This window comes from Zingiber officinale, chromosome 11A (genome assembly GCF_018446385.1).
Source record: "Zingiber officinale cultivar Zhangliang chromosome 11A, Zo_v1.1, whole genome shotgun sequence".
NCBI lineage: Eukaryota > Viridiplantae > Streptophyta > Magnoliopsida > Zingiberales > Zingiberaceae > Zingiber > Zingiber officinale.
In genome coordinates this window covers 85,813,857-85,826,194 of record NC_056006.1, presented here as the reverse complement: position 1 = coordinate 85,826,194, position 12,338 = coordinate 85,813,857, and the positions used below count along the sequence as shown (strand labels likewise).

Here is a 12,338-nt window from a genome sequence, read left to right as displayed (position 1 = left end):
TGTTTACCAATGCACATTCTGCTTCATGTTTTCATTTCTTATCTGATAAACTCTCAATACATCTAGCTGTAGTATCGTGAGTTTGAGGAGGAATGTTATATTATATATTTATTTGTTTATAATTTTTAGAGTAATTTGGATTTTTTTTTTATGGAATTTAAGGTTTCTTAATTTAACTATATAAGTTCTCTAATAATATTATTATTTTTTTATTTTCTTAATTCCTACATTATGAACCTTCAATTCTATAAGTGTTGCTGTGTGAATCCTCAACTTTAAATTATTGCTGAAGTAGAATGATTTTCACGCAACAGTGCAGAATCTATCTAAACATGATCATGTTCCTGGAAACTCTGTGCAAACAAAATCAGCAAGTAAGATACGAGGAAGAGCTGACGAACTTGTTTGGTGCAAAATGGTTGCATCTGATCTGAAGAGAAGGATGTTTTTATAGTTCACGACTAAATTAATCAGCAAGAAGCAGAGGAACCATGCATCGGAATCCTGTCAAGTGTCGCTAGCGGCGGAGGTAAAGGTGCTCCTTGCATCGCTGCTTTGTGGACCTGCAACGTAAATTAATAAGTAATAATTCTTTTAAGTAAAATAAATATCACCAAGGTCGTTGTAGTATAGTGGTGAGTATTCCCGCCTGTCACGCGGGTGACCCGGGTTCGATCCCCGGCAACGGCGTTATTTTTATATCACGTTTTCTAATTTATTTTTAAAAGGTGCTCCTTGCGTCGTTGCTGTGTAGGCCTGCAACGTAAATTAATAAGTAATCATCATTTTAAGTGAAATCCATATATCCAAGGTCGTTGTAGTATAGTGGTGAGTATTCCCGCCTGTCACGCGGGTGACCCGGGTTCGATCCCCGGCAATGGCGTTTTATCACGTTTTCTCATTTTTTTTTCCCCGTTTGCTTATTTTCTAAACCGATGGGCGATTCCGGCGATCATGGTCGACGCAGTAGCCCCGTTGGCGTCGACCAGCTCAACGCTGCCTCCTATCTCGATCCCCACTATTGGTATGGCAGCTCGCTACTCTTCTCCCTCTCTTTTCCTTCCCTTCGCTTCCTGCCTCACTCTCTGTTCTGACTTCATAGGGGCGAGAGGTTCAAAGACTACTCCCACTTCCAACACCTCCTCCGCCCCTTCCTCATTCCATCCCACTCGGTAACTTCACCGTGTTCGCTTTCTCACTGACTCGTCCGGCATGCGTGCATAGTTATAGCATTCAATTTGGATTCTTTGGTATATTGCTAGGTATTGGAGATCGGTTGTGGCAAGCCGCGGCTCTGCAAGGAGCTTCATAAGGATGGCGTCGCCGACATGACCTGCGTCGACATCTCTCCTGTCGCGGTTGAAAGGATGCGGAGCCGCTTTCGAGACGAGGGACATGAAGGAGATGAGTCTGAGTAGGATTTCCGCTGCCCTTGCGTTGTTTGTGAAAATGTCAACTTCGACGGTCTGACATGAAGGTTTCTATCTAGTTTTCCTTGCACCGCCAGGCGTCAAGGTGGTTCAGGCCGACATGCAAGATCTACCTTTCGGCAGTGAGTCATGGCATTCAATTTGGATTCTTTGGTAATATTGCTAGGTATTGGAGATCAGTCATGGCAACTCGCTGCTCTGCGAGGAGCTTCACAAGGATGGCGTGGCTGACATGACCTGCGTCGACATCTCTCCTGTCGCGGTTGAAAGGATGCGGAGCCGCTTTCCAGACAAGGGACTTAAAGGTGATGAGTCTGAGTAGGATTTCCGCTGCTCTTGCGTTGTTTGTGGAAATGTCAACCTCGACGGTCTGACATGAAGGTTTCTATCTAGTTTTCCTTGCACCGCCAGGCATCAAGGTGGTTCAGGCCGACATGCAAGACCTACCTTCGGCAGTGAGTCCTGTTCTTCAATATTGTGATCGAGAAAGGCTGAAATGCCCTTTTAAGTCCTATGTGCTTATGTCACATTCCGGTCGGTGTGGTGCGGCGAGGTCCCAGCCTATATGTCGTCTTCTGGATCCAGATCACGCTCGACTAGGTGTCATTAGATATAGCTCTTCATCCTACTCGAAGCCATCTTCTCTTCTGGATCATAACAACTCGAACAGAATCCCGACCAATTCACTGATCCATCCGATGGTACCCCCTAGGCCAGGGTATGTTACCGTACTCACTCTTCATTCATTTCATTATTATACTCTTAGTCTAGTTCTTATATATTCGTTCGATCTGTCTTGAGTATCAAAATACCAGGGATTGGGGCAACACAGTCACTGCTACAAGTGACGTTAATTAGAAGACTTATGACGACTTGGTCAATATAGAAAACATCTCAGCATATCCCCCTCTGGGTCATCGCAATTAGGTCAACATTACATCCGCCTCACCCGGCGATCCGTCTGACTTAGATTTCGGACAGAATCAATTTGATGTCGTTTGTGGGAACCTTCTCCACCTGTTCTGGAACGTAAAGATGGACGACGCCGGGAGGTTTTCTGCCATAATTACAATCCCGGAGGATCCTGACAAACATATTATCTTCTCCCCTTGCTCTACAGGTATTCGGGAGTCGAGGGATTGACTTGGAGCTTCAGTTGACCGACAGATTAGTTTTTCCATTATAATTTTTTCCCGACTCCACAGGTATTCGGGAGTCGAGGAACCGAGGCAGATCCTCAGCCAATTGGCATGACTCCTCGATCAGGTACGTTACGGGCTTTGCTCCCTTTTTACGGTTACAGGATCTGCTATATCTCCCTAATAAGAGAGTAAGATCCTAGTCCCTTGATAAAAAAAACTAGGGCCCTAGATCTTCGATCGAACACTAGGGGCACAGCTCCCCGATAAGACATTAGGGGCACAACTCCCCGATCAGACACTAGGGACACAACTCTCCTATTAGAGACTCATGGTACAACTTCCTGATGAGGATCTAGGGGTCTCGCTCTTTGATTATAGGCTAGGGCCCTTACTCTTCGATCAGAGATTAGGGGTTCAGCTCTCCGATCAGGTGTGCTATAGGCTCTGCACCCTTCACCATAGGGCTCTGCATCCTCTTACTGCTATAGGCTCTGCACCCTATTATTACTATATGCTATGCACTCTCCACCTATGGGGTTTTGCATCCTCTGATGTCTACAGACTCTGCACCCTCCACCCATGACACTCTGCTTCCTTCTATTGCTATGAGCTTTGCTCCCTTATATTGCTATGGGCTTCACTCTCTTTGACGGTTAGGGCTCAGATTATTATCTTCTCCCTCGCTCCAAGGGTATTCGGGAGTTGAGGGACCAAGTCAGATCCTCAGCCGGTCGACACCACTTCATGATCAAGTATGATAATGTAACAACCCAAATTTCTCCTGATCCGGATATAGGGAATGGCATGGGAGTAATTAAGGAGAAGGAGGAGGGCTTTTTTGTCATTTCGCCTTTAGGGTTTTTGGGCTTAAAAAAGCACGGTTCGTGCTCTTAGAGAAAAGGGGGGCAAAGGCTCGTGTGTGGAGGAGGCTGCCGCCAGTGGGTTTTTTCCCCTTTCTCGCCGGCGCCGAAGCCTGCCACCGGTTGCCCCTCTCCTCCATCTCATGTCCTCCGGCCTCTTCAAGCAGACCTTCACCCTCTCGACGGTCAGCGGCCGAACCTCATGCTTTCCTCGTCCTTGACCGTCGAGCTCCACGCCGGCCTCGCTGCGACGCACGGCTAGCGTCTCAGGCAGGGTCCAGGCTATCTTTCCCTTTCCTCCCTCTCCTCCTATCTGCAGACACCTCCGACGGAGGGCGCTGTTGCCCTTTCTCCACGCCAGCAGCACCTCAGATCCTAGTCAGTGATGCCCCTAGTGGGCACCGCCTCTGGCGGTTCTCGCTATCCCAGCGGCAGTAGCCGCCGTTGGCGGCAATCGCCGCCCTTAGCGACATTCGTCGCTTCCAACAGTCAGCGTTGCCTTCGGCAGCCACTGCCCTAGCCGCCTTGGGCGGTCAGCGCCTCTGGCGCCTAGCGCTGCCACCTCCGGATGCCATTGTCGCAGTCGCCTCCGGCGACCAGCATCCCCCACAGCTAGCTCTGGCATCCCGACATTCCGCATCTACGGCTGTACATTTGTTGTCTCCATTGCTTTTGGGCGTAGATCCGTCCCTCCGTGGTGATATGGACATCCATTGGGTTTTATTCTGCATCTTTATTATGATTATGAGCTATCTGTGCTATCCGGTTTGCGTGCCGTGTATCGGCCTATGAGCCATTATGTCTCAGCTTACATGCCGCCTTGTGGATACATGGCACACCGGACTCCACGCCGCTGCTCCTATATCCAGCTCCGTTACTGATTCATATCCATCCTTTCGGTGGGACCGTGACGACTCGGTCAGCATCCGATCAGCTCCTCCATCCATCCGAGGGCGCCCCCTGGGCTAGGGTACGTTCTCGTACTCGGTATTTGTTTATTTTATTACTATTCTATTATTATCTGGATACTCATACATTTGTGGGATTCGCCTCGAGCATCGAGGTACCAGAGACTGGGGGAACCCGGTCGCTGGATGCAGGTACAGTTGACCGGAGGAGGACCTTTGGCGATCCGGTCAACGTAGAGGACAGCTCACCACCGGGTCAAGAGGATGCGGTCAACCTTCCAGACACGTCACACCGACAGGTTCGTCTTCTCAGCTTCCCGACAGGATCATCTCCCTTTCGAGTCCCAAAAGTAATTTTAAAATATTTTAAAAAGCTACAGAAAAATTCTAGAGATTTTTAGAAATTTTTAAAGTATTTTTATGCAATTTTTGGAGATCGTTTGGTATTTTTACTAAACGAAAGAAGTTTTGACAAAAAAATATCCAAGCCGAGGTTTGAACCAGCGACCTTTGACTCGGTCAAAACCCAACTAACCAAGTGTGCTGGCGGTCGTTGCTAATAAATTAGGAAGTGAAATATATTTAAGCAGTAGTTAAGAAATCGGAAATAAATTGGAATAAAAAGTGTGCGGCTGAGGGATCGAAGCCGAGGCCTTTAACCCGAGCAAAACCCGCCTGACTAGCTGTGCTGGCGGCCGATGTTAATTAAGGAAAGAGTGACAAACATTTAAGGTATAACAGTTAATAAAAACCCTAGTTATAAGAAAAGAACTTAGGTTTTCTTTTTCCCGAATTCTTTCTCACCTTCCTCTCGCGTCGGCGTTTCTGGTCTCGGGCGAAACCACAGCAGAAGCTAGGGCTTCTTCCGACGACCGACCGAGGTTTCTCCGAGGGGTTTTTCTCCACCTCCTTAAGATCTTCTCGTCGGCGAGCTTTCGTGGACACGAAGAGGAGCCGAGACCTTCACTCTGTTGGTGCAACCTTAGGTCAAGGTTGACCTGGTTGACCCGACTCGAGTTGACCTGACTCGAGTTATATTTTGATGTTTGACGAAAACAGAAGAGTTGTATTTTGATGGGAGATTGTTGGTGCAACCTTAGGTCAAGGTTGACCTGGTTAACCCGACTCGAGTTGACCTGACTCGAGTTGTATTTTGATGTTTGACAAGAACAGAAACTTGGGAGGTTGTGGGTGCAACCCTTGGTCAAAGTTGACCTGGTTGACCCGAGGTGAGTTGACTTGGCACGGAAAAGTCCAAGCAGGGAGCTTGGCACGGGAAAAGTCCAAGTAGGGAGCTTGGCACGGGAGAAAGTCCAAGTATGGAGACTTGGCACGGAGAAGTCCAAGTATGGAAGCTTGGCATGTGGAAGTCGGAGAGGGCTTGGTAGCTCATTCTCCGGACTGTGATCAGAGAGGGCTCGGTAGCTCGTTCTCTGGACCTGATGGAGTCGGAGAGGGCTCGGTAGCTCGTTCTCCGGACTATGGTCAGAGAGGGCTCGGTAGCTCGTTCTCTGGACCTGATGTGGAAGTCGGAGAGGGCTCGGTAGCTCGTTCTCCGGACTAGGTCAGAGAGGGCTCGGTAGCTCGTTCTCTAGACCAGGAAGGCAGATGGAAAATCCTGGTGAGTGAAGCCAAGTAAAAGTCCTAGTGAGTGAAGCTAGGCAGTTTGGAAGTCCTGGTGAGTGAAGCCAGGCAGATTGGAAACCCTAGTGAGTAAAGCTAGGTGAAAGTCCTGGTGAGTGAAGCCGGGCAAGGAAAAATCCAGATGGATCAAGGATGATCGGACATCTGGTGTTGAGAAGGTCAAGTAGGTCAAGGGAGTGATCGGATACTTGGCACGAAGAGAAAAGTCCAAGTGGGTCAAAGGGATTGACCGGACACTTGGTGGGGAGTCTTAGCAGGTCAAGGGAGTGACCATATGCTAAGCATGATGTACCAACAGGTCAAAGTTGACCGGATGTTGGTGTGGGAGACTTGAGACTTGGTATTGGGAAAAACCAAGCTCTGGATCGATCTGGGAACCGATCCAGTGATACGGTTGATCGGTCTGGTGACCGATCAGTAACCAAACAGAATGCTTCTGTAGATTATCTAATCGGTCTGAAGACCGATCAGGAAGCAAACAGAAGAGAAGAAGGAGAAAGGCTGATCGGTCCAGGGACCGATCAGACTCCTCCTGGACCGATCAGGACATAGCCTGATCGGTCCCCAAGACCGATCAGGGACAGTGTGGACCGATCAGGTTGGAGCCTGATCGGTCCAGACCTAGCCGTTGTGAGTGACAACGGCTAGATCTCGGTCTTCTGTCTCTTCTTATGCCTTCACAGGTTTGCAGGTTCAGCTATATAAAGAGTCGAGCGACTCTACAGGACAATTCTTCTTGCTTCTGCAAGTTCTTCCTGGTTCCTTCTGCGAGCTTTGCTGAGCTCAAACGTCTTGAAGCTTCGCGTGAGCTTCCCTGCTGCTGGCATCCGTGAAGCTGCTGCTTCATCAACGGACTCCAGACGAGAAGGCAAGCAAGTGTGTTTACAATTTCTATTGTTCTTGTTTGCTTCCTCTATTATTGTACTCCTTTATTTTGCTGTTGCAAAGACTTTGTGGTGAGGTTTCTCCACCCAGAAGGAGTTCATATTAGCCGGTTATCCGGGGTTTCATCCACCGACGGATTGATAGGCTTCGTCCACCTTACGGACACACCGAGGAGTAGGAGTATCATCTCCGAACCTCGTTACATCGCTGCGTCTAAGGTTTGATCTTCTCGTTCTCGTTTCTATTATTTTATTTCCGCTGCGCTAACCTAATTCGTAGGAAGAAACGCGAATTTGGGGTCGGCTATTCACACCCCCCCTCTCTAGCCGCATCCGAAGATCCTAACAAGTGGTATCAAAGCGAGGTCACTCTTCGTTGGATCAACACCCGGGGGAGCACGAGCTAGAGAATGGAGTTATTTGGAGAAGACGTCACAATTCCACCTTTCTACGATCGCGACGACTTCGCGTTTTGGAAGGTAAGAATGAAGTACTTTCTTATGACTAACCTAGAAAATTGGAGGTGTGTGCAATTAGGTTTTACTCCTCCATTGGATAAAGAAGGAGAACTTTTGGAGAAGAAGAAGTGGACGAAGGATCAAATCCACCAATCAACCATCAATGATGAGGTAACGAAAATCATTGAATTTTCTTTACCTAATGATGTTTTGTATAGGATAGGTGGATGTAACGATGCCAAGGAGTTGTGGAATAACTTGGCAAAGTTCCATGAGGAGAACTCCACTTCAAGTCATGAAGAGGAGTCAAGTGAGCCAAGTAGCTCACATCATGGAGGCATGGATTTAGAGGTTGAGGGCTACTCAACATCTAAGGAAGAAGAGGAGGAGAGTTCCTCTTCAAGATCGGAGCAAGAAGAAGAAGCTTCTATCTCCGGAAGGGATGAAGAAGAGAGCTCACATCCATCCTCAACCCTAGGTAACTCAAGCCATTTAATTTCAAATAAATTACACATAATGTGCTTTGAGTGTAGGGAATTTGGGCATTACAAGAGTAAGTGTCCAAAGAGGGTTAGGAAGACTCCACCGGCACCAAAGGTCAAGGAAGCCGGAGTCCCGACACGCAAAGGCAAGGAGCACGTGGTGTGCTTCCAATGCAAGCGAAAGGGACACTATAGGAGTCAATGTCCGAGGGGGAGGCAACCTCACAAGGACAAGAGACCGAGCACGTCAATAGGGGGAGCTAAGGCAAACCCTAAGGTAACATTTAAGTCTCATTCTTGCAATAAGACACATGCTAGTAGTTTTGTTACAATTGTTAATAATGATAAGCATGTTAACTTTAGGAACCAATACATGAGCTTAGGAGCCAAACATGTTAACCTAGATAAGGATAATACTAGAAATGTCAACCCTAGAATTAACCCATCTAAGGCTAAGGAAAATCTAGGTAGAAATCCCAAATCATCTAGACATATGCCTAGGAATACCTCAAAGAAAAATGATAAATTAAAGCTTGAGGTATTAGAGAAAGAAAATCAAGTCTTGAGGTCAAGACTTGACTCTCTAGAAAAGGCTCTTGAGGATTTGACTCTAGAGTCTAGGGGTCAAAAACCAATGTCCAAGGACAAGAAAGGTTTGGGTCACAAACCTAAGTCCCAAGTGGTCAAGCCCACTTATCATAATGTTCCATTCGATTATGGAACAAAATCTAGGGCTAGGAAGACCATCACCAAGGTCACAAGGGGAGTCACCCCTAGAGTGGATCTTGATGAGTCCCAAATGACCAAGGCTTTAAAGCCTAGGAGGGTCATTAGGAGGGTTGCTAGGGAAGTCATCCCTAGTGAATATTTAGTGAACCCAATGAGCTCCAATAGGTATTGGGTTCCTAGGAGCGTGATTTCATCACGCTAGATGAGTTAGGGTGTGCCAACCTTACTTGAATAGGTAGTTAACCTAATCATGGCAAAAGGTGGCACTTTAGGAATTTTCAAGGTGTAATCAAGCCTTGGAAATGAAATGTAAAATTATTCCTAAGGTGTTTAGGATGTCCCAATCACAATTGAAGAGTTTTCTAGGGTCAATCTAATTGGCACATAGTGATCTAAAAATCCTTAGTATATGATTTTAGGTCTAATACACTTAGGAATATGGATTTTATGGCAAAATGATCAAAAATGACAACTAAGGCTAGAATTAGGTATCTTCTATACCTTTACATGTTATTTTCCATATATTGTTTGCCATATGCCATGTCATGACATCATATTTAATTTATTATTATTTGAAATGTCACGATAATGCTTAGGTTAGTTAAATGTCATGCTCTATTTAAGTTTCATACTTTATGACATGACATCATGACATTGACACATGTTTTTACTTATGATATCATTATATGCCATGTCATCATCTTTTGCATTTAAAATCAATTAATTTGATTTAAGGACAAAAACATAATTTGATATAGAGATCAAATTGTTGTTTAGAAAATGTATGAGAACTTAGCCTAAGATGACCTAAACTCATATCTCACATTAAAATTGACTTGGATGTGTTTGATACACCTTAGATGTGTGTGAGATATTAGGATCATGAGTTAGGATCAAGGTGCATAGTTCTTATACCTAGATGAGCCTAATTCGAAATTGAGGATCATAGGGAAAGCTTGTGTACAAGTCATGTACATTTAGCCCTAAGATTGTGGTCCTAAATTAAATGGTTTAAAATCATTTCAAAGTTGATTTGAAAAACCTTGATGAAGCTTTTCTAGTGATAGCATTCATCATTGAGTAAGTTGATACAAAGATTGATTAACTTTGAGTTATTTCAAAATCTTTTGAACTTTGTATCAAGATTTGAAAATGGAAGTTATTTTCATAGAAAACTATTTTTTCTTTATAGTATATGTTATGAGGAATGTATCCTCAAAGTTTTACAATTTTTGAAATTTTCTGGAATTTTCTAGGAGTTTCTGAATTTCGGGAGGAAAATCAGAAATTCTAACATGAATTTCAAGTGGTTCTGATCCTAAGTGTTGGCTTTGGATTTTGAATACTCCCTTTTGGACAGACAGTTACTGTTTTGTTTTGTTTACCAGTAGCAAACCTGTTTAATAGTTGCAATGGACTCCTTGCTGGGACACTGAACAGGGGGGATTAGTAAGGATTTCGGCTTGTTCTTTTGATACTTGCTGTTATGAAATTTAGTGCAGATTTGGTTAGGTTAGGGAAAATGAATGAATTGTTTAGAATGACATGTGGTTAAGCAACTCGGTTATTTTCTTCATGCTGTTTCCTTAATAAGTAGGAATAGCTAAAAGAGTTATTTTCTTCAGTTTTCTTTGATCACCGTTTGTACGTTTTGCATGCGAAAAGGCAGCCAAGGGGAAAGGAGTTTCTGTTGTTGGTATTTTAAAAGAAACCTAGAGTTTGCTTATATGTAGATTAGTGCCCAATTCAAATCAGTTTTAGATTGTTCCTGCCATTTTTCCCTTGTTTCCGGAACATGTGTACAGAATAGATGATCTATTCGGTTTCAAGCTTTGATTTAGTTTCCTTTGTTTTAATTCTGTCGTAGTATCTCAGTTTAGATTCTTAAGAAATGGTTTTATCTGGAGCATCTCAGTTTAGATAATTTGCTTATGTTAAATCTGAGCATAAGGTTTAGATAATTTGCTTATGTTAAATCTGAGCTTGAGGTTTAGATATGCTGCTTTCATTCAAGTATACAGATTTGAGGTTTAGATATGTTTTATAGTTATACTCATTCTAGAATGCAAATGTGAGTTCTTTACTCTAGCATGTGGTTTAGATATGCTTCTTTGCTACCATCCATTTAAGCATATAGATTTGAGTTTCCTTGTTACCTCAATATGCAGAACTTCAATCTTAGAGCAGATTTTATTAAGCATTTCATATGCAGATTTTATAAGTATAGTATGCAGATTTTCATAAGTATAATATGCAGAATTTTATTAGCATAGTAGGCAGATTTTTTGTTTAAGCATTTTAAAGTTAGAATTTGCTTAAACATTTCAGTTTCTTTTTAAAGAAGCATTCTTTTAGAAGTATTAACAAGTATAAGAAAGATAAAGAAAAGCAAGAAAAAGGCCAAGGCCTTAAGTAGATCCCAAAGTCAGGACTTTAGGAATTTTTGGCATACAAGGTGCTTATTAAAATGCCGAGGCATTATATATTAGAAGTATTAAAAGATAACAAGTATTTTACTTTTATCAGTGGCACTGTACTAGACTCTCAGTTGTCCTTGGGTTTGTCTCCCATAGTCGTCCCTAGGTTTAGATAACCTAGTAGTAACGGTACGGCCGACGGTCGACGACCCGAGGGTCGCCAAATGGGTCGGGTCGTTACAATAGTAAACCCTACTAGATTCGGGACCAGCTATCTCGGGTCTAGTTAGGGATGCGTGCATAGCAAGTACAGTTGCCGGGCCCAAGAAGAAAGTTGATTACTATTTTGAAGTATTATAAATATAAGTTTTTGAACAAGTAAAATAAGTTTTCACATAAGTATAAAAGTATTAAAGGATAAGTTTTAAACAAATGAGATAAAAGAATAAGATTAGAACAAATGAATTAAGTTTCACTTTGTTTTAAAATCAGCAAGTTGAGTTTTCTTTTATGCTAGCATGTTATTTAGATTAGTTTACTATTCTTTGCTATTAGAAGAGCATGAGTAGCTTTACATGTTTAGCATTTCAGCCTGCTTGATTTCTCTGTTATTAGAAGAGCATGAGTAGCTTTACATGTTTAGTATTTCAGTATGTTTGTTTCTTTTACTAGTAGATGAGCATGAGTAGATTTCCTTTTGAGCATTCAGTTTTAGTTTTCGGTATATTCACATGCATATCGAGATTTTGTGAGTTAGATAGCGCTTACTAAGTATTTTGCTTATAGATTGCATTTTCTCTTACTGCAGATACAGGAAAAGAAAAGTTTTAGCAAAGGAAGGAGACAAGGTGGCGCGGATGATGTGTGATGCCAGGACTGTGGAAGTCTTGGGACTAGAAAGGAGTTCCTTTAGTCTTCTTTCCTTATTTTTTTTGGTTTCCGCATTTTAGTTATTGTAAACATTTGAGACTGTACTTTACACTCCATGTCATTCGAGTTTATTTTTGTTCTAGGTTGCATGTAGGATGAGTTCAGTTTAGTAAGTAGATATTTGTGTGTTTGATACTTATTTAACTGCGTGGGTGTTTGATAAATGTTCCAGCCGTCTGTGGTTGTGTATACTGTGTATGTATTGATGTTCATGGTCACCGGTACAGGGGAGACTTTACCGAAATTTTTCGGTAGGGATTCCTCGTGGTTTCGATCACACCGGTTAAGTAGAGTTAATAGTTAAGTAACTGTCACCTTAGAGAGTAGTATAGTGTAGTAAGAAGGGTGGTCGTTACATATAAAGACTCTGCTCCCTCATATTGTTACGGACTTCGCTTCTATGGACTTCATCGCTTAACCTCCCTCGTTCGAGGTTGAGCTATCGCCATTAGTC

At 43.5% G+C, this 12,338-nt stretch overlaps 1 long non-coding RNA gene and 2 other non-coding genes across 4 annotated transcripts; all 3 read left to right on the top strand.

The window, feature by feature from the left end:
* The first annotated feature begins 618 nt into the window (after window positions 1-618).
* Window positions 619-690, top strand: TRNAD-GUC. The gene has a single exon. It is a non-coding gene; the product is annotated as a tRNA-Asp (tRNA).
* A 121-nt stretch (window positions 691-811) lies between these two features.
* TRNAD-GUC lies at window positions 812-883 on the top strand. The gene has a single exon. It is a non-coding gene; the product is annotated as a tRNA-Asp (tRNA).
* LOC122031030 lies at window positions 835-11,801 on the top strand. 2 transcript variants are annotated; one of them, XR_006125710.1, is made up of 6 exons: window positions 835-1,024; window positions 1,103-1,172; window positions 1,263-1,414; window positions 1,490-1,735; window positions 1,824-2,148; window positions 11,763-11,801. It is a non-coding gene; the product is annotated as an uncharacterized LOC122031030 (long non-coding RNA). The 2 variants fall into 2 exon arrangements; XR_006125709.1 differs by lacking the exon at window positions 11,763-11,801 and adding an exon at window positions 4,302-4,478.
* Window positions 11,802-12,338: the final 537 nt, after the last annotated feature.